A 4518-nucleotide genomic window follows, 5' to 3' on the forward strand; every position below is an offset into this window, starting at 1 on the left:
TACTTGCTCTTTACACCTTACTGGAGATTGATGCGCCTTCTTTGTTCCAGGAAAATTTGTTAGGTAATTGAAGCAGCATTATTCAAAGTATAAATATTGATAAGGAATATAGCAGAATTAAATAGGTTATTTAAAATACATATTCCATTGAATTAGTTGATAATATTCAGATAGAGCACTGACAATCAGTCTCTTATCCTTTCCCTTGAGGTACAACCTAGTCAAGGTGGAAAGGCTTGCGACTTCCTATGACCCCTAGCGATGCACTGGTGGGATTAATAAATTTTCCTGATAAACCCTACCCCTATCTCTTCCCTGAATGAGGATGAGAATACCAAGAAGATAATGGCTATGATGATTGTAGGGACATGGAATGTGAGGACAATGAGGAGGGCAGGTAAGCTAGAATATGTAAAAGGGGAAATGCAGAGAGGAAGGATAGATTTCTTGGGTCTATCTGAAATGAGGTTGAAGGATAGTGGGGACTACTCGAGTGACGGGTACAGGATTATATGTAGTGGTGGGGAGGAAAGTCAACGAGGGGTTGGTTTGGTATTAAATGAGAAGCTCGGTAAGAGTGTTGTTGGTATAGATCAGGTAAGCAATAGAATTCTGGTGGTAGAAATTGAGGAACGACCACCAAATTTGTGGTTCAAGTTTACCTGCCCACTAGCAATCATAGGGAGAAAGAAGTAGATGAGTTGTATAAATAGCTAGAGTAAATAATTAGAGAAACCCCAAGTTAGAAAATTTTAGTGGTGATGAGGGACTGGACCGCCTCAATTGGGGAAGGGAGGGATGGAATAGGAGAATTGGGACTAGGTTTGAGGAATGACGGAAAAGAGAAAGCAGCAGAATTTTGCAGGGGTAACAAGTTATTCATCTCAAACACACAGTTCAATCATCATGCAGGATGGAGATACACACGGAAAAGTGGAGGGGATATGGGGAGATATCAGATGGATTACATCTTTGTGAGGCAGAGATTTAGGAATAGTGTAAAAAACTTGCGCAGCTTCCCTGCAGCAGATTTGGATTCTGAGCACAACCTAGTGCTTATAAAATGCAGCATAATGTTCAAAAGACTAATCAAAATTAGAAAGGCGAGGAAATAGAATGTAGAAGCTCTGAAGGGGAGAATGAGGAGAGAATATCAGGAACTAGTGGAAAATAGTATCCAGGAGATTGAAAATTCACAGAATGTAGAGGAAGCATGGGATAGTATTAAAACTGGAATAGTAAATGAGGCGGAGAAGTCAATTGGCTACTCTAATAGTGGAAGGATTAAAAAGCCATGGATGACAGAGGAAATGATAACAAACATGGGTGAGAGAAGGAAGTGTTAGAACGTGGACACAGCAGGACAAAATGATGTATGGGCAAATAAATAATCAATTACAGCATAAAACGAAGAGGGTGTGGGAGGCTTGGTGGAAAAGACAGCGCGAGGAAATGGAAACGCTTCAGAAGGAAGGAGAGGTAGGCACGTTGTACACCAAGGTGAAGTTGCTATTTATAAGGTGGCAAAATAGGATAAGCCATGTCAAAAATTAGGGCCAAAGATGGAACAATGCTAATGGAGTGAGATGAGGTTCTGAATAGATGGAAGGAATATGTGGAGGATCTGTATAACAGCAGCAATAGGAAAAGAGTTTGAATTTAGTGGAGGATAGTGCAGTGGGGGAAGATTATCTTGGGCCGGGGATCTTACACGTGGAAATCCAGAGAGCCCTTCGTGACATCAAGGCTAGGTTGGCATGGACTATATCCTGTGTGTGCTTCTGAAGACTAGGGAGGGGTGGTAAGAGAAGGTTTTTTGAACTAGTGTGCAGGACCTGTGAGGAGGGATGTTGGCCGGAGAATTTCGTTAAAACTGTCCTGATTCCGCTGCCAAAAAAGAAGTCAGCTACGGAATGCAGAGATCGTAAGATTACATAATAGCCTAATATTACATAATTAGCCTCATTAAAAAATACACCTAAACAGAAGTTAAAGCAAATATTTTCTTGAGATTAGCAGTGAGTCATGGATGATGACAGCATCATAGATATCAAGGGTGAGAGTATTTAAAATGTAGAGCTGCAGAAGAAAAATGAAGTTCCTAATGATAAAGTAAGTACTGTTCATTAACTTAAGGATCTTAAAAAGGGAGGTAGAAATGAGTCTTCCAAAAACCATTTGAAAATTGGCCACATAAAAAATTATTGTCTCATAATACAAATACTTTCCAAAGATAAATAGACTGGAGGAATGACACAAGAAATTCATATCGAGATAGATGAAATAGTTGAAGAAGGATGGAAGAGAGGAAAAATTGGCAGAAAAGGACATTAAGAGAAACTACATCACACCAATTAAGCAAACTTAGACACTGAAAATCACATGTCACCAGGAAGACTAGGTCTGGGGCACAGTATTGACTGAATGACATTGTTATTGAATCTGAAAAGTATGTTCAATGAGCATCAAGCCTTGGTATTAATTGAAGAGTAATACATCAAAACATTTACATTAAGAAGAGGTGCAGTCACGGGGGGGGTTTTCTGGGTTACAACCCCGCCTTGAGCATTTACAAGAAGCACCAAAAAGGAGTAAGATGTCCTCAATGAATATAAAAAAAACTTTATTTTAATAAATTCTTACACAAAACTACTGCTTTTGAGTCCTAAAAATCACGCTTTCAATATCAAAAATCACTGACCCCCCTTTGTCTTGGGGTGTTTTCCTTGCACCCCGGAAGGGCTCCGAAATGTTCAGTATACTCCCCAAACATTTCGGGGCATTAGAACCCCACCATTTCAAAATCCTGGCTACGCCACTGACAGTACCCTAGGACCAATTCTTTATGTTTGATTTAACCAAGTTTTGGGCATGTATCTTATTTTTTGACCAAATTTTGATATAAGAAAGCTTATCATCCATTCTTAATTTTAAATGAAACTCATTGAATTAACTTTGTGTGTTCACTTTTTCCTGCAGTAATTCTTGTTTGAGCAGCACTACATTTTCCATGTCATGAGGCCTGAGCCCGAAACATGCAAGTTAACGGGCTTTCCCTCACTGGCTATCACACCATATCTAAAAACCAATTGAGTAATGGACATAGTTTGACCAGTAAATAAATTTTTACATTGGTATGAAGGATGGTGAGAGATGGGTGGAACGAAAATGGACACAGAAACAGCAAATATAGAAGAAGCATACCGACTTAAGGATTAATTATCAACTTAGTCATCATCATGCAATGGTATAGCTAGATTTACATATATAAGGCTCCTCAATGGGTATATACCATCCTATTATTGTCATCAGGCTCAGTCCAACAGATGCTGAATATGAATATCAGCAACATACTTTTTAGGGGGAGAAGAGGTGGACAGCTAGCCAACTGGTGCGCTCACAATTTTAAGCCTGAGCAATCACAAGTTTAAATCATTGAACATTACCTAATAAAATATGTAGTAAGACACATTCTTGGAATGAAAAATGAGAAGCAGGTTCAAGTGTACAGCGTACTATGTAAGTGGCTCTCTTAATTGTAATAAATTTGGACAGGAATATTAGTTCAAATCAGCAGAAACATTCTTAAATCCATTCCCCAAAGTTTGACGTGTCAACAAATGATAGAAATTCAATAAAATCAGCTGTAAAACAGGATAATTCAAAAAAATAAGACAACTTTAAAATTGATTGAGAGGGTTCTAAAGAACAGGAATAAAAATACCCATAATTCATAGCCTGGAAGGAACTAGGCAAGATTCTCACATATCTCTGCTCTAAGCATTTCGGAACACTCACACTGTAATGGTGATTGTTATATGCCCACCTAATTCAATCAGTAAGAACTGGTAACATACATGTATACCATATTTCTCCAAATTTAGCCCCCCCCCCTAATTTTGAGGCTTGAGTTTCAGGAAAAAATTTAAAAAATGGGTTTCACTATAGTCCCCCCCCTTTACTTTTACCATGGGCATTTTTGGAAAAAAGGGGGGAATATATTCAGACAAATACATTACAGCAAACTCACATTCTCCAAGCAATTTTAGACATGACAATCGAGTGGTAGGTTCATGTTCATCTCCCACTGGTACTTCATTACTGTATTTTTGCAATTACTTTAGCCAGAATATCTTATTGCCATTACATATTAACAAAAAAATTCTTCCATAAATAGCAACTGCAAAGGAAATTTAATGCATCATATTTGTTAGGGTCAGCCATTGCCTACAAATACATTAATCAAAAAGAGGGAACTTGATAAAACAAAGTTTCATTAGCATTAAAAATAACATGAAAAACTGAAACTAAAATTGCTGACTGCTATCAAAATTTAAATCAACAGGAGTATCTCAGTACTAACAAAATTATAATTTTTTGCTACGATGATACACACAAAAGATAGAAAATGACCGCATCCATCACAACATAAATCACTCAAGTGAAAAGAGCTCATATATACAATCCTCTAACACACTTATTTCTCATCCAAAATAATGGTTTAAATAACACACAACA

The sequence above is a fragment of the Ischnura elegans genome, chromosome 8 (genome assembly GCF_921293095.1).
Source record: "Ischnura elegans chromosome 8, ioIscEleg1.1, whole genome shotgun sequence".
In the NCBI taxonomy this organism is placed as follows: Eukaryota; Metazoa; Arthropoda; class Insecta; order Odonata; family Coenagrionidae; genus Ischnura; species Ischnura elegans.